The 27,697-nt window shown below is 51.9% G+C and overlaps 1 protein-coding gene across 3 annotated transcripts in view; it reads left to right on the forward strand.

The window, feature by feature from the left end:
• Nucleotides 1-27,697, forward strand: part of TBXA2R (thromboxane A2 receptor) — a 43,231-nt gene that overhangs the window by 717 nt on the left and 14,817 nt on the right. Inside the window, exons 1-2 of one of the 3 annotated variants that reach the window (XM_073324339.1) lie at nucleotides 8,623-8,971; nucleotides 11,131-11,286. The exons of 1 other annotated variant lie outside the window; for it this stretch is intronic. The gene's annotated coding sequence lies outside the window, so the exon portion shown is untranslated. Of the gene's footprint in view, nucleotides 1-8,622; nucleotides 8,972-11,130; nucleotides 11,287-27,697 lie in introns of those variants that run through there. One more of the 3 variants, XM_073324338.1, reaches the window with a different exon arrangement.

The raw sequence follows: 27,697 nt of genomic DNA on the forward strand, positions 1-27,697 counted from the left end.
AGGCCGGGATGAAATCATGTGAAATGACTGGCTCTGGGGGAAGTGGTTTGTGACCAGCCAGGTTGGGCTGTGTGTGTAGCTCATCTCATGCACGCTAGCGGTATCTCTCGCTCTGTAGCTGAATTAAAGATGGACCTAAGCACATGGTTTGGATCTGGAGCCAATTCCAGACATCCACCACGTTCTGATATGCTTGGTTCTGGCCCCTCTCTCCACGGAATCAAACAATTGAAGAGGAAAACGCCTATTCGCGGTTATTCCCTATGACACCTTCCCTGGAGCTTTGCCAGCCTTTGTTATAAAAGTCCCACCACAGTGATCACAGTCTCAGGACATTCGTCCTGGTATCAAGCCTGAATTTTCATTTGCTTAATTTCAGCCTGCAACCCTGAGCGTGACCTGATCCCTCTCTAGCTTCAGTGCTTACAACCCCTTCAAATACTTGCAGGCTGTTATCATGTTCCTTGGAGTCGTCTCTTAGCCAAACCATAAATATTTCGCTTTTGTAATCTCTCCTCGTCCGTCAGCCCTCCAGCCCCATAATCAGTCTTGTTGCTGTCCTCTGTGCTCGCCCCTGGATCTAGGCGGCAAGATGCCCTTGGTCGAGTACGTCTAGTTAAGAGGGCTGTGACTTTCCCTCAGATTCTGAGGTCAGCAGCCGCCAGCCGAGTGGAACGAAAGGGGCTGGTTTGTACTAGCAACCCACTACAGGCTTTGAAGTGAGCGAGGTGGCTTATTGCAGGCAGGCACGGGGGGCGATGCCTGGCGGGCGCTCAGGGGAGGTCGAAGTGGCTGCTGTCTGTGCTGTGCTTCGATGCGGCTGGTTGAAGGCCATGAAGCTCATGGGGCCAGCCACTGCCCTCTGGGGTATCCCTGGATGAGCACGGTTTGGCTCAGACCAATGCACACGAGCAGGACACCAGCTGCTCTGGCTGGCTTACACTGCTCTGAGCCCACAGGGCTGGCTCAGCCACGCAGCCCAGCGTGGTCTCTCGTGCGTGTGGCTTCTCTCTGATGCGCCTTCACGGAAGGAGCCACGGGCTGCCGAGGGAGAGATAGCCCAGGCTGGCAGGAAGCCAGATTCCGGCATGTGTGAGATGCTGCAATGGCCAGGGCTAAAGGGGCCCAGGGTGGGAGGGAGAGCTCAGTGGTTTGAGCTTTGGCCTGCTAAACCCAGGGTTGTGAGTTCAATCCTTGAGGGGGCCATTTAGGCATCTGGGGCAAAAATTGGGGATTGGTCCTGCTTTGAGCAGGGGGTTGGACTAGATGACCTCCTGGGGTCCCTTCCAACCCTGAGATTCTATGATCTATGATTCTATGAGTCCAAATCAAAGCCCCGAGCCAGGCCCCTCCTGCTTGTACGGTAGGTGTGGGACTCGGCAGTTCAGAGACAGGCTGCACAAGAACCTGGGGCCAAACCCCCTGGGGTTTGTGGCTTGGTCCCTCACTGTTCAGCACACGACCCCCAAACACTGGTTTTATCTCCTGCCCTGGCCAGGCAGCTCCTGCTGAGGGTGTGCCACGCAGCAGGACTCCAGCCCATAGCAAGGGGAATCATAGAATAGAATCATAGAATATCAGGGTTGGAAGGGACCCCAGAAGGTCATCTAGTCCAACCCCCTGCTCAAAGCAGGACCAATTCCCAGTTAAATCATCCCAGCCAGGGCTTTGTCAAGCCTGACCTTAAAAACCTCAAAGGAAGGAGATTCCACCACCTCCCCAGGAAACGCATTCCAGTGCTTCACCACCCTCCTAGTGAAAAAGTTTTTCCTAATATCCAACCTAAACCTCCCCCACTGCAACTTGAGACCATTACTCCTTGTTCTGTCATCAGCTACCACTGAGGACAGTCTAGATCCATCCTCTTTGGAACCCCCTTTCAGGTAGTTGAAAGCAGCTATCAAATCCTCCCTCATTCTTCTCTTCTGCAGACTAAACAATCCCAGTTCCCTCAGCCTCTCCTCATAAGTCCTGTGTTCCAGTCCCCTAATCATTTTTGTTGCCCTCCGCTGGACGTTTTCCAATTTTTCCACATCCTTCTTGTAGTGTGGAGCCCAAAACTGGACACAGTACTCCAGATGAGGCCTCACCAATGTTGAATAGAGGGGAACGATCATGTCCCTTGATCTGCTGGCAATGCCCCTACGTATACATCCCAAAATGCCATTGGCCTTCTTGGCAACAAGGGCACACTGTTGACTCATATCCAGCTTCTCGTCCACTGTCACCCCTAGGTCCTTTTCTGCAGAACTGCTGCCGAGCCATTCGGTCCCTAGTCTGTAGCGGTGCATGGGATTCTTCCATCCTAAGTGCAGGACTCTGCACTTGTCCTTGTTGAACCTCATCAGATTTCTTTTGGCACAATCCTCTAATTTGTCTAGGTCCCTCTGTATCCTATCCCTACGCTCCAGCATATCTACCTCTCCTCCCAGTTTAGTGTCATCTGCAAACTTGCTGAGGGTGCAATCCACACCATCCTCCAGATCATTTATGAAGATATTGAACAAAACCAGCCCCAGGACCGACCCTTGGGGCACTCCACTTGATACCGGCTGCCAACTAGACATGGAGCCATTGATCACTACCCATTGAGCCCAACAATCTAGCCAGCTTTCTATCCACCTTATAGTCCATTCATCCAGCCCGTACTTCTTTAACTTGCTGGCAAGAATACTGTGGGAGATGGTGTCAAAAGCTTTGCTAAAGTCAAGAAACAACATGTCCATGGCTTTCCCCTCATCCACAGAGCCAGTTATCTCGTCGTAGAAGGCAACTAGATTAGTCAGGCATGACTTGCCCTTGGTGAATCCATGCTGACTGTTCCTGATCACTTTCCTCTCCTCTAAGTGCTTCAGAATTGATTCCTTGAGGACCTGCTCCATGATTTTTCCAGGGACTGAGGTGAGGCTGACTGGCCTGTAGTTCCCAGGATCCTCTTTCTTCCCCTTTTTTAAAGATGGGCACTACATTAGCCTTTTTCCAGTTGTCCGGGACTTCCCTGGATCGCCGTGAGTTTTCAAAGATAATGGCCAATGGATCTGCAATCACATCCGCCAACTCCTTTAGCACGCTCAGATGCAGCGCATCCGGCCCCATGGACTTGTGCTCATCCAGCTTTTCTAAATAGTCCCGAACCACTTCTTTCTCCACAGAGGGCTGGTCACCTCCTCCCCAGGCTGTGCTGCCCAGTGCAGTAATCTGGGAGCTGACCTTGTTCGTGAAGACAGAGGTAAAAAAAGCATTGAGTACATTTGCTTTTTCCACATCCTCTGTCACTAGGTTGCCTCCCTCATTCAGTAAGGGACCCACACTTTCCTTGACTTTCTTCTTGTTGCTAACATACCTGAAGAAACCCTTCTTGTTACTCTTAACATCTCTTGCTAGCTGCAACTCCAGGTGTGATTTGGCCTTCCTGATTTCACTCCTGCATGCTCGAGCAATATTTTTATACTCTTCCCTGGTCATTTGTCTAATCTTCCACTTCTTGTAAGCTTCTTTTTTGTGTTTAAGATCAGCAAGGATTTCACTGTGAAGCCAAGCTGGTCGCCTGCCATATTTACTATTCTTTCTACACATCGGGATGGTTTGTCCCTGTAACCTCAATAAGGATTCTTTAAAATACAGCCAGCTCTCCTGGATTCCTTTCCCCTTCATGTTATTCTCCGAGGGGATCCTGCCCATCCCCAGTTCCCTGAGGGAGTCAAAGTCTGCTTTTCTGAAGTCCAGGGTCCTATTCTGCTGCTCTCCTTTCTTCCCTGTGTCAGGATCCTGAACTCGACCATCTCATGGTCACTGCGTCCCAGGTTCCCATCCACTTTAGCTTCCCCTACTAATTCTTCCCGGTTTGTGAGCAGCAGGTCAAGAAGAGCTCTGCCCCTAGTTGGTTCCTCCAGCACTTGCACCAGGAAATTGTCCCCTACCCTCTCCAAAAACTTCCTGGATTGTCTGTGCACCGCTGTATTGCTCTCCCAGCAGATATCAGGGTGACTGAAGTCAGAGCAGGACTGCTAAGGGGGGTGTCCCCTGCCCCTCTGGTGAGACCCCTGCCAGCGCCTTCCCTCCCCATAGTGAGTGCCCACGTCCCACACCCCTCTCAGCCACCAGGGCCCAAACACACATGCAGGGTGGGAGTGCATGAGACATTTCCCCAGGGGTGGTGGAGAAAATGCCCCCAGGACCACCTGCAGAAATCTGGGGACAGAGAGCTCTAGGAAGCGGGGCGTATACTTGGTGCTGGCTTGGCCAAGCCCTGGAGAACACACTGTGCGGGAGAGGCCTGCATCAGCTGGGGCAGCTGGGAGAAGGGGCCAGCCCAGCCTCTCCCCGGTTTGGCTTGCTGCTCCTTAGCTAGGACCGTTGCAGGGCCAGGGGCCAGATTCTCCTGTCGGTCACACTGGCATTGGCCTGGAGCTGTGCACTGGCCCTGCTCCCGTTTTGTACCTGTGGAAACGAGAGCAGAATCTGGCCCAAGATGCTTTGTCCCACGAGACCCATGGAGCCTCCTGAAGTCACCATGCTGCTCAGCAACATTGCAAGGGACAATGAGGCACAAGAGAAACCAGAGATGCCGGCAGCGCGCCTGCCCATGCTCACGCTCGCTCTCTAGTTTTTTCTGTCAGCCGGTGCCCATGCCCAGGGCAGCTGCTTGCCAGTGGAACTAGTATAACTGCAGCATGAGGTGCCCAAGGCACCCGACCAACGCCTTTATCGGGAGAAAAGCGATTTAGAAAACCTCACGGTGGATGATAAAACAAACCTGAGTCTGTAAAAGCCAAAGGGCGCGAGCACTAAACCTGGCTCGCTTTCCCCCAGCGATGCCAACAGCACCCTGTGCAAGGAGTTAATGCCAGATGCAGTGCCTTGAAAATTCACCCTGGCTGTGTGTTTTCTTGGTGTTAGACAAACATGAAGCCCTGGCAGCAAAGCACCCGCACCGCTGCACTGGGCTGCTGAGCAACTCCAGGATCCAGAGGGTCACACTCTGCTCCCAGGGACCCTGTTCCTGCAATCAGCTCCATGCAGGTGAAGCCTCGTGTCCGTGGCATGGATCTGACACCAAGAGCCAGGCACAGTTTGTATCATCTCTGCCAGCCTGCAATGAAACACAGCTTAGGGCGGACTGTGAGGTCCCAGCTGCAACTAATTTGTTCTCGCTGCTGGCCATTTGCATGGACCGCATTACAACAAGCTGGCTTAATTAGGTTCCAGAGAGGGGGGTGTGACGAAGCGGGACTGTTCTTAATGTTTTCTCTGAATAGTGTGGGGGTGCCTCAGTTTCCCCTATGCAGTTCTTAAGTGTCTAGGGGGTGGGGTAAGGGTGTATGATCATTGCAGAGCCCTGGAGGACAGGTGTGTGCAGGGGTCTGGACACAGAGAATGGCTGGCACCCTGTTTCCTGGCAACTGATGACCTGGGCCCTTCCCCCCTGCAAGGTGAGAGCTACAGGGTTGAAGACAAAGAGATCAGGTGACCTCCTGGCCCGGGAAAGGGACAAAGCCCAGAGGAGGGGGGGCTGGAGAGAGTTTCAGTTTGGGGCTGGCTGGGGACATGGAGTGAAGTGCAGATGGGGTTGTCTGGCTCACTGCCCCCCAAAATGGACCCAGCTGAGGGGTCCTGTTCTCTGCACCTACAAGCTCTGTTTTAGACCATGTTCCTGTCGTCTAATAAACCTCTGTTTTACTGGCTGGCTGAGAGTCACGTCTGACTGCGGAGTTGGGGGGCAGGACCCTCTGCCCCTCCCCCCCCCCCAGACCCCGCCTGGGCGGACTCGCTGTGGGAAGCACACAGAGGGACAGAGGATGCTGAATGCTCCAAGGTCAGACCCAGGAAGGAGGAAGCTGTGTGAGCTTTGTGTCCTGCAGACAGGCTGCTCCCAGACAGGAGACTTCCCCAGGGTCCTGACTGGCTTCATGGGGAGCAGTTCCAGAGCATCGCCCAGGGACTCTGTGACAGGGGGTCCTAGTAACCCCAGCTAAACAGGCAGAACCATGCATTTGCGATAGCTTTCAATTACAAGTCACAATAAGAGTCGTTCCGAATGTGTCGCCAGGCCCTTGGCATGGGCTGTCTGGAGGCTGCCCCCAGGGCAATACAGCGATGGCTAACCAATGTAAATCGCTAGTGCCTGAGGGACACCGCGATCCATCGGGGCACTGCAGGTCTGGGCGGTTCTGGTCTAGCCCAGGTCACTGCAAGGGGCCACGGGGCCTGCTCAGCTGCCTCCTATTCCAGCCTGCTGCGGGGAGGGAGCTGGTTCTCATTCCAGACTCAGGCCCAGGTGGAGCTGAGCCAGGCTGAGGAAATCTGCCATGGTGCAGCCAGCAGGGCGCAGGGAATGACACTCTTTGGGCATGTGGAGGTACAGCAAGGGAGTGAGACGGCTCCCATGGGGGCAGGGCTGGCCTACCCCACGCAGGGTTACACGACCCACTTGTCATTGTCTGGTCCAGAGCCAGGGGCAGGCTGCTCTGAAGCACGAGGCCCTCTCTGCCATGGGTCTCGGCATCAGGCCCAGGTTTTCCGCCTCCCAGTGTCACCTTGGGCAACTCCCTTAGCCTCTGGGGCCTCAGTTTCCGGTCTGTGAAATGGGGCTATGGATCCTGCCTCCACCTGGCTGGGCTGTTTAGAGTGTCAGCAGTTTGGGGGCAGGGCTGTGTACTTGTGCGGTGCTGTACCAGGTGGTGGAGGGCCTGAGGCTAGCCAGCCCTGACCACTAAATAGGCACACCTGGGTTGGATCAGGGAGTGCCCATAATGGGCAGCAGGTGGAAGCCCAGGAAGTTGGTACAGAGTCTTCACAAGGTGAGGAAAAGCTCCTGTGGGGAAGCTTCAGACCAGGGATTGTCCCAGGTAGGGGTAGGAGGAAGGAAGGGAAACCTTGTCTTGCGAAGCCTTAGGAATGGATTTGGGTTGGGATTTGTGACTCTTATTTGCAGTTAATTTTATATTAAAAATCTAGTCCCCAAGGAGAGGTATATTTGACCAAGGGAAGTTTTATTTAAACAGTCCAAGCAGGGAAACTGAGGCCGGCTGCCTGTAGCGTGACCCTTGGCAATGATTGGGCGCATGGGAGGTGGCCGACTCCAGTTACAAGTGCCCAGCACAATGGGATTTGAATCTCCGCTGGGGCACGTACCGAGGTGGGTATCCTGAGCCATGGCTGCGCTGCTACTGAGTATGCAGCCGGGGGACAGGTGCGTTTGTACCTGGGCGCCTAACCCCCAGGGCCGCCACCTCACTGCTCTCTGTAGCTGCTGGCAGGAGCAGAGTTATCGTGTGCCCGGCTCCCTGTGCTGGGAATGGCAGGTCCTGGTAGGCAGAGGGAGACTTGGGCCAGGTCAACACTTAAACGTTTTGCCAGCTAAAAAAATTCCCACCTGTGACTGACAGCCCTGCTGGCAAAGCCCCGGTGTGGACCCAGTTACACCAGCAAAAAGGACATTTGCTGGGATGGCTTGTTCCGTTCAGGAACTGGTATAAGTGATGCCAGAGACGCCCTCTTGCCGCGTCTCCACAGGCAGGGCTTGCCAGGATAGCACCATAGCACCGGACCCTGTCTAGTGTAGACAAGGCGTTGTAAACGCCTGAACTAAACTTCCCGATCTCTGCCACAGCTCATTGCATGGTCTCTGTGCTTCCGTTCTTGGGGTGACCACGGGCCATCCCCGACTGCCCAGTAGGAGATCCTGGACAAGAGTGTGCAATGTCCAATCTGTCTCTCCTCCCGCAGGCTCTTCCCGGAAAATTTGAGCAGTGGGGAGCACCCAGAAAAGTCCCTGCTATGGTGCTAATCAGCAATGACAATAACCTGGACCTGTTTATGGGCTGTGGCTGGTGGGAAGAGGGATGGGGCTGCAGAGTTTCTCTGCTGGGGTGACACACACTCCACATTCAGGTCCTGCTTTTTTCTTTTGTAAGCTCTGAGGGCAGGAAGTGAACTTGTGGTGGAGAAAACCAAACGAACAAAAACCCAGAGCCTTAAGAGGACACGACCTGTTTAAACTGCATGGGCCTGATTTCCCTCGCAGCCAGACGCAGCTACAATCACACAGATTTCACAGCGTTGCCTTACGCTGGAGTGGGGGAGATCGGAATCAAGCCCATAATGCTGCTGGAAACATATCCCCCCCCCAGGGTACTAGCACCTAGCAATTCAAATGGGCGGAAATTTAAAAATTTCAGTTACCTTCTCACTGGTTAAGCTGTTTGGTTTTGCATTTTCAGGTGAGGTAACTGTCAGTTTCACTTTAGTGTTTGGTTAGTTTCACTTTTAGGCTCTCTATTTGTCTTGTAAATACCACAGGGGAAGGTTTGTTTGTTGAATAATAACCATTTCCATTGCCATAAAAAACAACCATTTCTGTCTGAGCTTTGTTCTCTCTTACATTCTTTCCAAAATGCAGATTTCAAACCAGTTGGCCCTGACCATGTGCTATTAACTTAGGGACCACTGGAAAATCAAAGTGCCCTGTCAAAACCTGGTAAACCCCTTATGCTGTGAGTTTGTGGGCAGGCCCACACAGATGTATAACTAATATATATTGTTTGGGTTAAGTCACATAGTCTGAAGTCACTGCTCTTCCAGGAAATCCGTGTCTGCTAGTCAACCACGTCTCCTGGTCTGAATGGCCCCAGATCTAGTGAGAATAGGCAGAGGAGTTCGGACTGAGTGGCAGTTCCTTCTGGTAAACGCCACGGCGGTTTTTGAACCTTACCCTGGACTTGCTGCGGGAGCAGTTAAAAACAGCAATAAAGCGCTGACTGTAACCCTGGTTTAGTTTCATATTAGAAGGTCTCTAGGATCCTGCATCTTGTCCCAGGCTTTGGGAAACCAGATGCCAGGAGGCTCAGTCATTAGCAGGTGAGAGGAGCTAAAGCCTTTGGCGTTGGTAGCTGTTTCTGAGGCAGCAGGAGGTCCCAGCAGAGCCAGCCAGCACGGGGGTGTTTGGGCGGAGTAGGATCTGTGCCTCCTGGTAAGTGTCCTTTCTTTTGCTTGCACCTCGTACTTTGTGGGGTTGTGTTGGGGGCTAGACACCATGGGCTGGGTCAGGGGCAGTCACTGTCTGTCAGGGCTGGAACTGAGGCAGGGGCAGTTACAGAACAACAATCAAACACGCAGACACACTCTGACTGTCAAATGGGTGTCGCTGGGCTCTCCAAGCGAGTCTTCATAGTAGGGTCCTTGGTGCCAGGCTTCAGGAGACCAAGCGCAGGTCCAGGATGTAAGCGGGTGCATGGAGTGAAGAAGGCCGGTGTTCAGTGCTGCTCTGGCCCTTTCCGAGCAGCCTGGGGGGTCCCACATGGAGCGAACATGGGGACGTTTGCACTGTGTGGGCCGGGCATGGCAGGGAGGGCGACTCCATTAACAGTCGGGTTGACTAAGGGATTGAAATCTGAACAATAATAAAACCCTTTTACCTGAATAACTAACCGCCCACAAATGTTATCCAGCCCTGCTCTGTGCAGGGTTAAAGCCCAGTCTAACTGCGCAGCATGGAGACCAGCCGCAGACTAGTCATGGCACATGGCTTGTCTTGTGGCCACCTGGCTTATGTAAATACCTGGTGCAAACAGCTCAGGGACCTCAGAGCCCAGAGGCAGCATCGGGAGGTCAGAGCTGCTGGCGTGAAGGAGCAGAGACTCCGGGCTCTTTATTGACCTGGCTAGGAGGGCATTGTGGAGTGGGCTCACCTCAGGACTAACTTCCCTGATTCTCCCGCTGGGGAAGCCAGTCTCCTGACGAACAGGGCTTAAATTTATCAGGCATCAGGGAACATTTTTGGGAAGGGAGAGCCTCTGCGGAAGGGCTGGGCTCCACCTAAGTCTAAGTCAGGGATTGGCAACCTTTGGCATGTGGCCCATCGGGGAAAGCCACTGGCAGGCCGGGATGGTTTGCTTACCCGCAGCGTCCGACAGTTCGGCCGATCGCAGCTCCCACGGGCCGTGGTTCGCCGTTCCAGGCCAATGGGGGCTGCAGGAAGCGGCGCGGGTCGAGGGATGTGCTGCCCACTGCTTCCCGCAGTCCCCATTAGCCTGGAACGGTGAACCGCGGCCCGTGGGAGCTGCAATTGGCTGAACCTGCAGACACTGCAGGTAAACAAACTGTCCTGGCCCGCCAGAGGATTTCCCTGGTGGGCTGCATGCCAAAGGTTGCACAGTCTAAGTGGTCTAAGTGGAACCAGACTGCTGACACAGGACGTCACTCAGGAGGAATGTTTGCCCCAGGAGCTGGTGGAAGGCTGGCAGGAGCTGAGGAGCTCACCCCTCAGAATGGTGTCTGGGCATCCAATTAAAGGTGTGGTGTAAATTACACCTGAACTAGAGCAGGATCATATACCAATGCAGAGGTCAAAAGTCTGTAAGCTCAGCGGGTGTCAGACCAACGGGTTAAACATAAACTGGCACCTGGTCAAAACTAAACCCTAGACATGTCTGTGCGCAAATGCAAGAAATGTAAAACCAAACCCTGGGGCCCTGGAATGCCTGGGAATGGACTTGGACCATTGCAGTGATGTGACAGAATGACAAATACAGGAAGTAACTGAGTCAGTTTGCAGCCAGGGAGATTTAGGTTGGATATTAGGAAAAACATTGAAATGCTCAGGCTAGCTCAGCATTGCCCAGGTGATCAAGGCAAGCTGTAGAATCCCCGTTGCCTGAGGTTTTTAAGGGCACGTTGGACAAGCTCCTGGAGGGATGCTTTAAGCTGACTTGGTCCTGCCTCAGCGCCGGGGGGGGGATGGATGAGATGACCTCTCGCGAGCTCTTCCAGACGGGCATTTCTATGAAAACCAATGGGCTAGGGTCATACCCGGTTACAAGCCGGATGAAGCCAAAGAGCTGGGGGCGCAGTTCTGGGCCATAAAGAGTCGGCAGAATCGAGGGAGAGTGGAATTCTGAGCGGAGAGGCCTGCCCAGTTGCATCTGTGTGGATACAAATCCCAAGTTGTAGGAATGTGTCACTCCATCAGTGGGGCCGCATGCCCGGGCTCCAAGTCAAGGAAAGGAAACTAGGGACAAGGCAGCAAAACCCAGCAAAACAATAGTAATGGGGGACTTCAGCTACCCGCCTATGAACTGGTCACACAGCCCAAGGGGACGGGGCGAAAGAAACAAATCTTGACACTTTCAGTGATTCCTTCGTGGAGCAGCGAGTGCCAAAGTGTGAGAGGAGAGGCTGTGCTTGATGATGCCGAGGTAACTGATAGGAGCTAATTCGAGAAGTGACAGTAGCTGAACCACTCAGGACCAGAGACCGCAATATAATTAGTCAACATCCCTGGGGCAGGTAAGTGCCAAACAGTGAACTCGAGAGAGGGTGAAGGGCCCAAAGCTGGAAGTAACAGAGTCGAATCCCTAGAGGTGGCCTGGATGCTACGTAGGAATACAACTAGAGTCTCAGCAGACACGTGTCCCACCAAACAAACAGAGCTACATGGCAGGATCAAGAGCGTGTTTCAGGCAAACAGAAATCCTGCCAGATTTGGTAACCTGTCCCCGTGAAGCCAATAATCAGGAGCACAAAGTACCACAGGCGATAGGAGAGGGGGAAATCAGAGGAGCCAAAATGGAGTCTGAAGAGCAAATAGGCAAAGGTATAAAAACCAGCCATGAGCAAGCCTTTAAGTCTATCAGAAGCAGGAAGACTGGGAAAGACTGGGTGAGCCCGCTTGATTACCAGGAATTAACAGGAGCAATTAAGGGAGATTGATGCAAGGAAATCATTTGGCTTCTCAGTCTTCACTGCTGAGATGTCATGGGAATTCCTGCCCCGGGATTGATCTTCTCTGGGTACTATGAGAGAGCTGCTGGAGCAAACTGATCATTTAAAATGTAATACGGGACCAGACCTAGGCTACGAGGTAGCTGAGCTGCTAAAAAAATGGCTAAACACTTATTAAAAACATCAGCTGTTCCAGAGACTTGGAGGGAGCAAATCTTGGACTTGTATTTTGAAAAGGCTCTGGGGTGCTCCATATAGACCAGTCAGCCTCATCTCTCAGCTGAAAAGCTAGTTAAAAACAGAATGACAAAACACTGTGGAGATCATTCCACGACAGGGTCAGACCAAGAGAGATTCAGCTAAGGAAAATTGTCTCGCTGATATCTTAGAATTCTTTGCCCATGTTAGTACAGTAGTGGGTAAAGAAGAACCAGCTGACATAATTTATGTATACTTCCAAAGAAATCTTTTTTAACCGCTAAAGAAGCGAAGTCACCAGCGGGCGAGAGGCAAAATATTGTCACGGGTCAAAAATTGGCTCAGAGTCAGAAAAAAAAGACTAGGATTTAATGGTGAATTTTTATCATGGCCAGAGGTGAACAGCAGGAGTCACAGGAGTTCTGCACTAGGTTGGAGATTCCAACATGTTTGTTCGTGATGTGGAAAGGGGGGTGAGCCAGGGAGGGGGCTGGAATCTGCCCAGGACTATCAGTAAATTAGGTGAGTCAGGACCAGAGAGCATGGTGAGGGAACTTCAGAGAGGAACCCTGTACAGAAACAGGCCACACAATTACCTAGGGAGGTTTTTAAGGCCCGGCTTGACAAAGCCCTGGCTGGGATGATTTAGTTGGAGATTGGTCCTGCTTTGAGCAGGGCGTTGGACTAGATACCTCCTGAGGTCTCTTCCAACCCTGATCTTCTATGATTCTACAATTCTAATTACAAATGAAATTCAAAGTCAACAAATGCAAAGCAATGCACATTGCAGGGGGGAAATAAATTACCCGTGCACCATACAGTGTCCAAATTAACTGTGTCAGCTCAAGAAAAGGGAGCCATTGTCGACAGCTCAGTGGAGACTCCTGCTCAATGTGCAGCTGCAGTCAAAATAGCGAGCACAATGTGAGGCTGCATAAGGGAATAATACAGAGAATTTTCTAACGCCTTTATGTAAATCAATGGTGCAGCCTCGCCTGGACGCTGCGTGCAATGCTGGTCACTGTGGCTCCACAAGGATATAGCAGAACTAGAGGGGGGTTCAGACAAGGATGAGGAGAATAAGCAACAGCTTGGAAAAACCTCCTTGGAGGAGAAATTGAAAAGACTGGGATGTTACCCCAGCAAGGAGACGAATAAGAGGGGGTGTGATAAAAGTCTGTAAATAATGCCTGGCCTAAAGAAGGGAGCTCAGGAGCCTCTGTTCTCCTTCCCTTATCATAGCACAAGAACAAAGGGACATTCAATGAAATGAAAAGATGGGAAATTCCAAACCAATCAAAGGAAATACTGTCTCATGCAATGTGTGATTAAACTGGGGAACTCATTGCCACAAGAATTTAACAAGATTCAAAAAGAGATTGGACACTGGGTGAAAATGATCATGACATGATAGATTTCATGATTCAAAAGAAAGAAAGGCAAAATGTCTTTGTCCTCTGGGAGCCCTGCTGCCCCCCCCCCAGGCTCCTGGCTACTTTCTCCCAGCAGGCTGCTGCCTGGGCTCCCCTCTTACCACTGGGAGCCTGCTTCCCTCTGGCTCCCCACTCCAAGCATGGCTGCCGGTCGCAGGGAGTTCCCAGAGCTGTCTGGGTGCAGCTGCTCTGAGCAGAGACAATAGCAGTGTGAAATGGACAAGGATGTCAATTTCACTGCTGGTAGGCTCTGTACTGTGAAATTGAGCTGGAGCAGGGCTGCAGCAGGGGCTGTCATCCTAGGATAGATGTGGGGCTCTAGTGGCTGCCAGTGCCCCACAATGCCCCACTTCAGTCAATGCAAGTGTTCCTGTGAGGATGCGCTCCACCGGCAGGAGGAGAGTAGGATGGACACCAACAGCCGATTGAATGACCTTAATTAAGTCAACCTAGTTTTGTAGTGTAGAGAAGGCCTAAGGGACATGAGTCACACCTAGCAAGGAAGATAAAAGGCAGTAAGAAGAGGTTATTTGACTATATTAGAATGAAGAGAAAGACGAAGGAAAGTGCAGGTCCTCTCCTTAGTGGAGAATGGGAGCTATTAACTGATGACATCAAGATCACTGAAGTGTTTAATGCCTATTTTGCTTCAGTCATCACTAAAAAGATTAGTGGTAACCAGATACTCAGCACAATTAATATTAACAACAACGGGGAAGGAACGCAAGCCAAAATAAGGAGAGGACAGGTTAAAGAATATTTAGATAAATTTGATGTATTCAAGTTGGCATGGTCTGATTAAATTCATCTCACTTTACTTAAGGAACTAGTCTGAAGCAATCTCAGAACCATTGGCAATTAACTTGGAGAACTCCTGGAGGATAGATGAGGTCCCAGAGGACTGGAGAAGGGCAAACACAATACTTACTTTTAGAAAGGGGACCAGAGAGAATCCGGGGAATTATAGGCCAGTCAGCCTGACTTCAATATCTGGAAAGATACTGGAATAAATTAGTGAACCATCAGTTTGTAAGCACCTAGAGGATAACAGAGTTATAAGGAATAGTCAGCATGACAGAGCAGCCTAATTTCCTTCTTCAACAGGGTTACTGTCCTAGCGGATGGGGGGAAGCAGTAGATGTGCTAGATCTGGATTTTATAGGGCTTTTGACCCAGTCCCACATGATATTCGCATAAGCAAACTAGGGAAACATGGGCTAAAAGAAGTATCCGTAACATGGGGGCACAATTGGTTGAAAGACTGTAATCAACGATTAGTTATCAATGGTTCACTCTCAGCCGAGGAGGGAGTATATAGTGGAGTCCTGCAGCGGTCAGTCCTGGGTCCGGGACAAGTCAATATTTTCATTAATGACTTGGATAATGGAGTGGAGAGTATGCCGTGCAGATGACACCCAGCTGGGAGGTACTTTGGAGGCCAGGATTAGAATTCAAAATGACCGTGACAAATTAGATAATTGGTCTGAATTCAACACAATGAAATTCCATGGCGACAAGTGCCAAGTGCACTTAGCAAGGAAAACTTAGGCGCACAGCTACAGAATGGGCAGTGACTGGTGAGGGGGTCCTACTGCTTCACCGCTCTTGGCGAGTTTTTGCATGGTTTTGCTTTAAGCCATAAGGACACATTTTCAGCCTCATAAATGTATAAACGAAATTATAACCTGTAACCTCACTACAACATTACTGTAACAATTACTATAACATCACTAAAAAGAAAAGGAGGACTTGTGGCACCTTAGAGACTAACCAATTTATTTGAGCATAAGCTTTCGTGAGCTACAGCTCACTTCATCGGATGCATACTGTGGAAACTGCAGAAGACATTATATATACAGAGACCATGAAACAATACCCCCTCCCACCCCACTCTCCTGCTGGTAATAGCTTATCTAAAGTGATCACTCTCCTTACAATGTGTATGATAATCAAGTTGGGCCATTTCCAGCACAAATCCAGATTTTCTCACCCTCCGCCCCCCCCCCACACACAAACTCACTCTCCTGCTGGTAATAGCCCATCCAAAGTGACCATAAACTGGTTAGTCTCTAAGGTGCCACAAGTCCTCCTTTTCTTTTTGTGAATACAGACTAACACGGCTGCTACTCTGAAACTATCACATCACTATAACAACCATGCTCAGAGCATTATGAGCCTTCCGAAGAAACCCAACATGAGAAACTTTGCCTTGGATACCACACAATCATGTTATAAAGATGAACATGGGGGTGTAGGATGTTCCCCCGAGGTACAGAGCGTCACACCCAGCACCTTAACCCACATCTGCTCCGAGGGGTTCTTACATCTTCCTCTGAAGCAGCTGGTGTTGGACACTGGCAGAGACAGGTTCCTTAGCTAGCTGGACCCGGGGTCTGAGCTCGTCTGGTCCTCCCTCTGGTCCTGCAGTGGGGCAGGGTGTGGGGGGCAGCCTGTTCTGCCCCATGCTCCCAAGCTGTCAATCTGGCACCTTTCCCCAGCATGTAATTCACTTTCAAACATAGACAACTTGCTCCATAGCACGACAGTCTGACAGGGGACGGGAGGCAGATTTCCCAGAGAAAGATGGGACCTTTCTGTGGCATGTGTTTTTCCAGGCTGGAGCAGCTCCTGGCATCCAGAATGAAAACAGTGAATTCCTAGCATTCAGCCCCGGAGCCAACAGGGCTCCTGGGTGGACTGCAGAGTGATGGGATGGGACAAACCCTGCAAAGAAAATAGGTACTCGAGCAACATCATTTGGATCCAGTTCTTCAAGACCCCAGAGATGGGAGGAGTTTGGGCCCTGGGTTCTGGCTCCGCTCTGATTTAGCAGGGAAATGGTCTCTCTTGCTGGAGCAGAACTCTGGTGAGGCTCCAGGCCAGTGAATTCCTTTGCTGTGAATATTGATAGGGTTAAAATGCCACAGGAATCTCAGCATGTAACTTACCAATAAGGCCAGTATATGCAGAAAGCGCCATCCCTGGGAGTAATCAGATTCCAGCATCCCCAGTGGGCAACATGTCACCATGCCCAGCTAGACGCATGCCATTGCTTCTGGCTGGCCTGGATTGGGGGTGGGGGCAGACGGCAGTTTACTTGTCAGGGGATGGCGTTCACCGCACATCTGCCCTTCTCCAGCTCCTATCATGCAAGGAGCTCAACACATTTTACATCATTATCCCTGCTGCACAGCTGGGGAAACTGAGGCACGGAGCAGGCCCGTGAATTGCTCCAAGGTCAGTGGTAGAGGCGGGAATGAGACCCAGGAGTCTGAGGCTGTGAGTACAGGGCCGGCTCTAGGTTTTTTGCCGCCCCAAGCGAACAAAAAAACACCCTCCGAGAGCAGAACTGCCGAAGCAAAAATAAAAACAAAACCCACCTGGAATGCTGCCCCTGGAATTGTGCTGCTCCAAGCACATGCTTAGTTTGCTGGTGCCTAGAGCCGGTCCTGTGTGAGTAAGGGTTTGCGTTAGGTTGGAGGGAGGCTCGTGTGTTGTGTTTCCTTATCTAGTGAGTGGGGCAGGCGGTCCCTCATGGTGATGTGGGTCCGGCCCTGGCAGGGCAGATGTGACGGGTGGGCCTTTGGGTGCAGTGAAGAGGGGTCCCAGCATGAGGTGTTTCCTTATTGGTGAGGATTGGTTGTGGGGTGGGGCTGGGGAGGATGTCCTGCTTTCTTGATCCCTTTTTGTTTGTGTATCAACCAATCATACCATACTGGCCTCCTCAGTAATAATCCCCCGTGGCACTGGTATAGCACTTTCCATGTCAGTGTCCATAATCTACTGTACAGAGGGGCATCATGCCAGACACTCAGACACTGGCCGACAAGTTGCAGAAGCCGGGTTCCATCTCCAGTTCAGCTTCAGATGGGCTGTGGGATGACAGCCAAGTCACTGCCCTTCTCAGTGCCTCAGTTTTCCCACCTCTAAAATGGGGCTAATGGAACTGACATTCCCTGGTAACATGCTGTGAGCACTCAGGTAGACATCTGGCCTATCAGCACAGTATCTGAGCACCTCAGAGGCTTTAACAACCCCTCTGTGAGGCAGGGCAGGGCTATTTGCCCCATTTTACAATGGAGGCACAGGGAGATTAAGTGACTTGCCCAAGGGCACATAGGAAGTCTGTGGCAGAGCTGGGAATTGAACCTCACTTTTTTGATTCCCAAACCAGCTCCCAAATCACCGGACCATCCTTCCTCTTCTAGGGAGGCCCATGGATGAAAAGGACTAGGCATGGTTAGCCCATCTCCCTGCAGGTGCATTGTATGTCTCTGTCAACTCTCTAACCAGCTGCGGTGGTGCTGGGGTTTCCGGGATGCACACAGAGAGGCAGCGGGGCAGACTGCAGCTTGAACGCGTATGTGTCCCTAGCCTTATCTTTCAAACAACATCAACTGTAAGTTCTGTGGCTGAAACCCTGCATGGAGCCATAGCGTCACCAGACTTCGCAGCGTGAGACAGTTTCCTCTGAGAACCGTTCTAACGCCTCTGCCCTGCACACTGGCCTTTTTTCCTATGAACTTTTTTATTACTTTTTTAAAAAAGGCAGAGAGAAAAAACAAGCAGAATAAAATACACATCAGCGGCTCATAATGCATTAACCAGGCGCCACCTAACCTTAGCTATATTTTAAACAGTGAGTTATACACGATATGAATGATTAAAATATAAATTAATGATCTGTATAACACAATTTACAAACAAACACATTTGGCTTATAAAAATCCAGCCAGGTAAAAAAAACATTATTAAAATAAGATGTGACATTCTAAACCTTCGGGGAGCGTCCTGTAACCCCCACATTCCTCATTTATATACAATTGTAATATTGCATATAAAGCATGCCATGTGAGGTATCAGGGGAAATGTTAATATCACCTGAAACCCACTGGTCTATCTAATTTGTATATCTTTAGGTCATATGAAGTTACAGGATTGTGTTGTATGGTTGTCACTAAAACATGCAGGAAGTTGGGGAATCAGGTTAGATATAAGCTAAAGATATAGGGAAATAAGGAAAGTAACCAATGCCCGAGCATGTGTCAAAACAATCATCAACAGCCATTCTCCAGCAAGGAAGTTACAATTCAATGACACCTGCATGAGGCCACACCAAGGGAATTGCTCAACCTTGCCTGGGGACTCAGCAATGCCCCCCAGACATGCCTGGACTTGTATTCTCCAAGCACATGGGACTGAGGATATAAAACAACACAGGGGACCCATGCTTGGCCTTTCTCCTGCCCCTACCTATACTGCAAGCAACAAGGACACTGAGCATTGGCCTGCTAAACCCAGGGTTGTGAGTTCAATCCTTGAGGGGGCCATTTAGGGATCTGGGGCAAAAATTGGGGATTGGCCCTGCTTTGAGCAGGGGGTTGGACTAGATGACCTCCTGAGGTCCCTTCCAACCCTGATATTCTATGATTCTAAGACTTAAAACTCCAACAGAGGAGACTGGCCCAGGTTTCAAGGGTGAAATCTATGTATTATGACCTGCAATATCCAGCGGGGAGAGAAAAACTGTTTAATCTAGATGTTGCCCAGTCTAATAGGGTTGAGAGTTTAGACTGCGTGTTTATATTTTATTTTATTTTGGTAATTAACTCTGACTTTTCGCCTATCACTTAATATCACTTAAAATCTATCTTTAGTAGTCAATAAATTTGTTTAACTGTTTATCTTTACCAGTGAGTTTGCCTGAAGTGTTTGTAATCTGCTCAGGTTGCAAAGGTTGGTGTATATCCACTCCACTTTCCATTGATTCCAGTGAACCAATTAATAAATCTGCACTACTGGTCTTGAGATGGTATATTCCTGGGGTACAGGGCTGGGAGCTGGGGGGACTTGGCTGGTGCCTTTCTCTGTGTGATTCACGAGTGGCTCTGGGAGCATTCATGCAATCTAGCTGGGTGTAGGGGTCCACATGTGGTTGTGCTGAGTGATCACAGTGCCTGGCGGGGTTGCTGCTGGTCACTAGCTAGGCATAATGAGAGACAGCCCAGGCTGGAGAGAGTTCAGGGGGCACAGCAGTCCCACAGTCTCAGGCTGCACCCCAGAGATCCCATCACAGTGGCGCAGTGAGCAGAGTGAAATACACAGCTTGTTGTACTGAGCAAGATTTGCACTTCATACACTGGTGTGAAGATTTTAAGTGGGGCTTTCAGTGTGGTGGCTAAGGATAGTCAGGAGGAGGCTCCCGGTTTATTATTTTCTGTTTGCTTCGGTGGGGAGAGGGAAGTAGGAACAGAAAAGCAAATGAGTGAAAGCAGTGAAGCCATTGCGACGTTGGAGCTTTTTAGACTGCAGGTTGCAGAAAAAGAAAGAGACCAGAGCCTACTGGAACTGAAAGAACTGGAAATAAAGGAGAAACAGGAAGAAAGAGAGTGGGAGGAGAGAGAAAGAGAGTGGGAAGAGAGAGAGAGAAAGTGAAGACACCAACTGGACCTGCTAGAGAAGCAGAACCAGAGCCCAGCGATTCCCATCACTCCAACAATCCGCAATTGGGACCATTTATGTCCTGCATACAATGAGACAGATGATATTGCTGAATATCTGACTACCTTTGAAAGGCTGTGTGCAGTGCATGAAATCCCTGATGCCAAGAGAGTTCCTACCCTGATTGCAAAATTAACTGGTAAAGCTCTAAGTGTATTCAGTGAAATGCCTATTGAGGGTGCTTTAGACTATTGTAAATTCAAAAACACTGTTTTGCAAAGGTTTCAGATTACCCCTGAAACATATAGAGTTAAATTTAGGAATCTTAAGAGGGATATAGGTATGAGTAAGGGGGAATATGTGAACAAAATGAAAGATTTGATGGGAAAGTGGGTGGGGGCAAAGATGTTACAGGCTTTGAGGGAATGTTTGATCTTGTGGCTCAAGAGCATTTCGTAGGCATATGCAAGGCTGATGTAAAGCAATGTCTGTGTGGGACAAAACCGTAAAGTCTGTGGAAGAGCTGGGTGACTCTAGCTGATGCCCTTGAACAGACCCAGGCATCTAAACCGTCAAAACGGGATTTTAAAGGTGGAGGGAAGGGAGGGTCCCATTTTATCCCTAGCAAGAAGGAGGGTGGCTGGGAGGCTGGATACTCACCTCCCCAGAACCATGCCTCTAACCCTCGTCCCAAACCTCCTGTAAAAACAGAAGAGCCCCAAAGGTGCGATCAGTGTCATTCCACTGATCCCCGGAGGAATAAACGCCCTGGGCTGGGAGGAAGCAGGCAGCCAATAGCCCATGTTAGCTCTGCTGCCCTCACCACAGAACCTCCCCACCCCGCAAGCAGTTGAAACCAATCCATCATATTGGTTTGGGGAAGATTAGCTTTTGCAGAACCAGACATGGAACATGTTAAGTTTGTTGAAATTAGTGGCAGGGAGTACTTGGGGCAGAGGGATACAGGGGCCCAGATCTCTCTGGTTAAGCAGAGTGTGGTCCCAAAGGCCAGTGTGCTACCAAATGGCAGAGATTGTGGGGGTGGGAGAAAGCAGATTCCTCATACCAGTAGCTGAAATCCATGTGGTTTGGGAAGGTTTGGAAAGTGTTTTGACTGGGGGTGGGGAGGGGAATGGAACACCTCCTAGTCGACCGGCTCCTGGGTAATGATTTTTTCCGTGTAGCTCAGGTTAAAGTGTTTGCCTGCAGCAGGAGGGAGTTTAAAGCTGGGACCCCCGAGGGAAAGGGGAAGGTCTCAGGAACTGCTGAGGGAATGGGAGGGAGTCTCCTTGATTCTTCTGCAACGGGGGAAGCAACATGCTTCCCGGTGTGTGGGGGTGGGTGGGCTGAGACCAGCTCCTGCACTGCAGCTGAAGGCAACACCAGCTAGGGAAGGGAAGGGAAGGGGTGTGACGCCTGCAACCAGAGACCTGTCCTGGCTGTTAGCTGCCCACCGACTGCGGCTGACCTGGAGACAGATCCCGCGCTAGGGAGCACAGGGAAATGTGTCCTAGAGGGAGCCCACAGAAGGGTGACAGAGGAATCCCAGGCACTGCTACGGGCTGGGGACCGACTGGCTAAGCGGCAGTTCTGCAAAAAAAGGACCCGGGGATTACAGTGGACAAAAAGCTGGAAATGAGTCAGCAGTGTGCCCTTGTTGCCAAGAAGGCCAACGGCATATTGGGCTGCATTAGTAGAAGCATTGCCAGCAGATCGAGGGACTTGATTATTCCCCTCTATTCGGCACTGATGAGGCCACGCCTGGAGTACTGTGTCCAGTTTTGGGCCCCCCACTACAGAAGGGATGTGGAGAAATTGGAGAGAGTCCAGGGGAGGACAATGAAAATGACTAGAGGGCTGGGGCTCATGATTTATGAGGAGAGGCTGAGGGAACTCAGCTTGTTTAGTCTGCAGAAGAGAAGAGTGAGGGGGGATTTGATAGCAGCCTTCAACTACCTGAAAGGGGGTTCCAAAGAGGATGGATCTAGACTGTTCTCAGTGGTAGCAGATGACAGAACAAGGAGTAATGCTCTCAAGTTGCAGTGGGGGAGGTCTAGGTTGGATATTAGGAAACTATTTCACTTGGAGGGTGGTGAAGCGCTGGAATGGGTTACCTAGGGAGGTGGTGGAATCTCCTTCCTTTGAGGTTTTTAAGGCCCGGCTTGACAAAGCTCAGGCTGGGATGATTTAGTTGGGGTTGGTCCTGCTTTGAGCAGGGGATTGGACTAGATGACCTCCTGAGGTCTCTTCCAACCCTAATCTTCTATGATTCTATGATCTGAGAAAGGGGCTGGAGGGGGGCTCAGGAGCCCCACAGGGGTGCTGGGGTTCAGGGCGCCGAGCGACCCTGCTTGGTGAACCCCCTGAAATAGCTCACAGATCCCCAGAGGGCTGCGGGCCCCCGGTTGAGAACTGCTGCTCCGTACCACAGGGTTTTCTGCTAGATTAATCTTAGCCGGAGGCCCAAGAAGCAGGTCAGAGCAATGGCTGAAATTTGTTTCCATTGCTTAGCAGAAAATAATCAGCTCAGTTCCTCCTTCATTTCTTTTTAGGGGATCTGGGTTTAGTTCAGATTTGCTGGCCCAGTGTGCGTGTCGTGTGGCCACAGGTCCTGGCAATCAGGGGACTACTGGAGAAGTGGAAGCAGTTCAGGAGGTCTGGGGCCCTGCAGCCTGTATGGGAAAAGCCTCTGTGCAGTTCCGGGGCGGGGGAGAGGGCTGATGGGGTTCAGTTAGGCCTGCCATGGGGTGAAGTTTCCGCTCGCCCTTGCTGGGGCAAGAAGCTCCATGGAAGGTGGGTGGGTTTCAGGGGGTAAGGCAGAGGAGGATCAGGCCCCACAGGGCAGCATTGCAAAGACAGCGATGCGAGGGGCAGAACTGCTGGTCTGGAGGAGGATGTTTCCAGGTGTCACGGAGCTGCAGGGCCGGAGGAGGCCCTTGCGCTGGCAGTGCCGAGATGGTGTAAAGGGCCAGAGTGGAGGCTGGGGGTAGAAACAGAGAGAGAACGGGGTGGGATTTCACCTCCTGTTCCAGGGCCCTCAACGGGCTGCAAGGGGCTGGCAGAGAATCCCCCTTGTGCATGTACTGAGCCTGCCCGCCCTCCCTCCTCCCCCTGCCATCTTGGGCTCTGTGTTAGCATCACCTGGAACGTGGACCCAGGCAGGAGCAGGCCTGTGGTTAGCAAGGTGGTTTGTACCATCTGCATGTGTGAAAGCAAAAGCTGAATGTGGTGATCTGTGGCTGCACTGAACCGAATGAGAGCAGGGTGGGACGGGAACTTGAGATGTTGTGAGGAGAAAGTCAGCCAGCCGATGGTGAGCTAATCGCCTGGATCTCGCTTATCGGGGCCAGGATCTGAATGCAGCTGGATCTGGATTTCGCAAAGTTCTCTCGGGTTCAGTCCGGCCATGGAGATGGCTTGGAGGAACCATGAGGTCCTTTTCCCTTCTAACTTTCTGCCAGGCTCTGAACTGGCACCTGTCTCTGCAACGGGCTAATCAAAGAATCATAGAATATCAGGGCTAGAAGGGACCTTGGGATGGTCAAAATCTGGCTCAGAGATTTGTGGCTTGTGCCAGTCTCTAGTTGGGATATCTGGGGCCTGCTTCTCCATTGCCTGGTCCCAAAGACTGCACAAGACGCAGGGCAAAGACAGCACATGGCACTAGTGAGCCAGAAAATCACTTGCTTTGCCCAGGTGCCAGATGCCAGGCAGGGGCGAATCGGGCCCAGGCATTCTCTCCAAATGAGCTTTCCTGAGTAAATGCTGATTAAGAGCCTCAGGTCCTGGCCCGACTTTCGTAGCTGGATCCTTCAGGTAAACCCACTGCCGGCTGGACGGGTGTGCGGGGAGCAAGAGCGGCTCGTGCACTGGGGGTCAGGTGAAGGGCGGGATAGGATGCTGGATGGGGATAGACACAACTCAGTGTGACCGATGTGCTGGCCAACCCGCTCAGCCTGCAGTTCCAGTACCAGAGCAGGAGCGGGCCCGCCGCACCGTTCATTGTCAGGGGGTGGCAGCCGCACTCAGACAGTGGGACAAACGGCTGAAATGTGGAACCCCTGAATTTTGTTGCGTGACTCCCTGCAATTGACAGAGGATAAAGGGTTTTAACTGGAGGCCCCGTGGGTAAGGCTGTTTTCTCACCAGGTGAATTCAATCAGTTTCTTTCTAAAGAAAATTTAAAAAAACAAAGGCTATCACCCACAGCCATGACACCCACCTCCCAGCATCACCAGCCAGCTGTGATGACTAGAACTTCAACCTTCCAACTTGGACTGTTACCAGGTGAATTACAGAGTATTTGCAAGCTTTGCCGGGGACCAGCCCTTAGGGGTGACTTACAACAGGCATTGCCAAGTGGGGTGAGCTCCTAAAATACTGGAGCTTGGAAATCCTGGGTTCTGCTGCAGGGTCTCAGAGCAGCATGTGGTGTAGTGGTTAGATATGGCCTGACCACAGCACCTGTCTCTGGCATGCTCCGTCTGAAAGGCAGTGGAAAGCTTAGGTCTGCCGTGTTAGTGAGCTGCGTTCGGCTCCCGGCTCTGCCGGGAGTGATGTTGTGCAATCTCCTTGTTCTTGTAAAATGGGGTGGTTGCTGATCCTCGGCTGCCTTCCAGGGTGTGTGTGAGCTTGTGCTCGTAAACAGGAGCTGTGAAGTGAAGGAAATACAAGCAGTGCTCAGTAGAGGTGACCCCGTGCTCTCTGGGCTTCCAACCCAGCAGCCCTCCCTGAGGCTCCATGGGGGGCCTGTGTCTGTCTCTGGGCAACAGTCAACATGCAGAACATCCCTCAAAGTCTGGTACACTCGGGAGGTCTGGGGTCCTCTCCCCTCTTCGCCTCCAAGGCAGAGCTAGAAACCCAGAGCAGCCCCCACCCTGGATCAGACCCAGATCTGTGCAGCTAGTTAGGCGTGGCTGTGCTCGGCACTGCCATGCCGAACAGCTTTAGAAGACGAACTCCCATTCTCCACAAGGATTCCAGCACTTTGGTGTGTACACGCCAGACCCTGGGTACAGCTGCTTAGGGTGCAAAAACCTGCTCGCACTACTGCTGCCTCTCCCTCTGTCTGTTTCACCCCCTCTTGTATCTTGGCCTAGACCAAGACTGAGTTCCCTGGGTAGGGATCACCTTTGCACAGCATCTTTGTACAGCACCTTGTGCGGCCTCTTTGTACAGCACCTTGCGTGGTGGGCCTTGAGCTAGGACTGTACTCGCGATGCCGATGCAAACACCCTGGGCTGGGCGCCAGACTGACACCTGGAGCGAAAATGAAGCGACTGGTGTTAGTTCAGAGCTCGAAGGCAGGATGGAAACCAGCGAAAAGGCACCAGAATGAGCCAAAACCAAACTGCAACTGTCCATCCGTGGAGAATACGGCCAGTGGGCTCCCAGCTCTGAGCCGAAGCAGGACGTGCAGGAAGGAAATGCCCATGGCACAATCTGCCCGGGAGAGGTGAACAGGCCCTACCTGTCCTGTGACATGAAGGATGCTTGGGACCTTATTCCAAAAAGTCATGGAGATTTAGTCAGTTACAGGGGACTGGACGCAGAGCGTCAGCAACAAGACAGACTCCTGAAGTTAGACATTACACATGACCTCTGAAAATCAAGAGGGGAGCATCCCTGCCCTGGACTGGCACGTTTGGGCTGGGGTTGGTGCCCCATGCCCTGGACTGGCATGTTGGGGCGTGGACGCTGGGCTGGGTTCAGTACCCCATGCCCGGGCTGGCAAAATGGGGTGTGGACGCTGGGCTGGGGTCGGTGCCCCATCCCCTGGACTGGCATGTTGGGGCGTGGACGCTGGGCTGGGTTCAGTACCCCATGCCCGGGCTGGCAAAATGGGGTGTGGACGCTGGGCTGGGGTCGGTGCCCCATCCCCTGGACTGGCATGTTGGGGTGTGGACGCTGGGCTGGGGTCGGTGCCCCATCCCCTGGACTGGCATGTTGGGGTGTGGACGCTGGGCTGGGGTCGGTGCCCCATCCCCTGGACTGGCATGTTGGGGTGTGGACGCTGGGCTGGGGTCGGTGCCCCATCCCCTGGACTGGCATGTTGGGGTGTGGACGCTGGGCTGGGGTCGGTGCCCCATCCCCTGGACTGGCATGTTGGGGTGTGGACGCTGGGCTGGGATCAGTGTCCCATGCTGTGAGCTGGCATGTTAGGGTGTGAACACTGGGCTGGAGTCAGTGCCCCATGCCCGGGCTGGCACGCTGGGGTGTGCAGATTAAGATGGGAAATCCAGCACATGAGTGTGTCCATGTTTTGACCCGTGTGGTCCCAGCCAGGATGTGGTCGCTCACAGAAGGCCATGTGGGTGCCTGGCCTAACGGATCTGGGGATACTTCAGCACTGAGGCAGCATTTGAGCTAATCCCAGCCTATTGTCAATGCAGTGAGGAGATTCGCAAGGTTTTCCTGCTCTAAACAACGGCAGCCTCCTTAGTCCAGGGACAGCCAGGCAGCCGGCTTGCCCCCTGTCTGCCCCAGGCAGACGTCATCAGCACCCAGAGAGCTGGGGATGCTGGTGGAGGGGGGAGGGCTGGCAGGCAAGGGTTATGGCGTGGCCCATATTCCAAGGGCTGTAGCCCCAAGTGGGAGCTGATCAGGGGTAGCCCAAAGGGAGTCAGTAGCTGCACTCCTTGCTCCTGCAGCGCCAGCCTCCCGCAGCAGGAGGCAGGCGTGGGCTGGGGGAGGCTCCCAGCTGCTGGACTCAGCCTCTCCTGCAGGCATCATTGCCCAAGGGCCCGGGCTCAGCTCAGCCTTCAGCCTGGATTCTTCACATTCCCCAGCTGTGAGCCAGATGACAACTTTCAGCATCAACCTCCCTCTGAACCGATTGGCAACCCAGTGGCCTGGGCCATTCATTCCGGGCGCTGCGCCAGGCTGACGAATTCCAGACGGGGCTGCTGGGGAATCGGAGCTGTGCTAATGGGATGCTGCATCCTGGCCACGAGACGTTCAGGCACCTGATCCCTGAGCCTGGTTTATATCCTGTGAGCAATGCACCCAATGCCTGGACTGCCCCCTGGAGACGACCCCCGAAGCTTATCTCCACCAGCTTAGGTTAAAAACTTCCCCAAGGCACAAATTCTTCCTTGTCCTTGGAACAGTATCACTGCCAACACCAAGTGAGTTAGACAAAGATTTAGGAAAAGGACCACTTGGAGTTCCTGTTTCCCCAAAATATCCCCCCAAGGCCCTTCACCCCTTTCCTGGGGAGGCTTGAGAGTAAACAAGGTGAGCACAGACCAGACCCTTGGGTTTTTAGGACACTAAAAACCAATCAGGTTCTTAAAAGCAGAACTTTATTATAAAGAAAAAGTAAAAGAAGCACCTCTGTAAAATCAGGATGGAAGGTAATTTTACAGGGTAATCAGATTCAAAACACAGAGGATTGTGTTGGGTGTGGTGTGCACACCTGGCAGTCCCTGCCCCAAAGAGCTCACTGGCCAAACAGCACCAGATGCTTGGCTGGAGGATCTGTGAGCACTTTTCAAATGATGCTCATCCGTGCCTCCTCACAACCCCCCACATGCCCAGAGAAATCACCGTGCTCATCGGCTGCTGTTTAGAGCTGGTCACAGGGAATTAAGAGTTTTGCTTAATGAACAGGATGAATCCATGCCAGAGTCAAGAATAGAACCCAGGCATCCTGACCCGCGTCCGCTCTGCTCTAACCATTAACTCCACTGCCCCTCAGTCCTGCTTTATATCCATTTCCCGACATCTCCCGGGTCGGGATTTGGAGCTGGGGTCACAGGTAGAGTCTCAGCGGCCTGGGGAAGTTCCCAGCCTGGACTGGATTTCAAAACCCTCCTGTTCAGGACAGGTTTCAGAGTAACAGCCGTGTTAGTCTGTATTCGCAAAAAGAAAAGGAGGACTTGTGGCACCTTAGAGACTAACCA

The sequence above is a fragment of the Lepidochelys kempii genome, chromosome 25, assembly GCF_965140285.1.
Source record: "Lepidochelys kempii isolate rLepKem1 chromosome 25, rLepKem1.hap1, whole genome shotgun sequence".
NCBI classification, from domain to species: Eukaryota; Metazoa; Chordata; order Testudines; family Cheloniidae; genus Lepidochelys; species Lepidochelys kempii.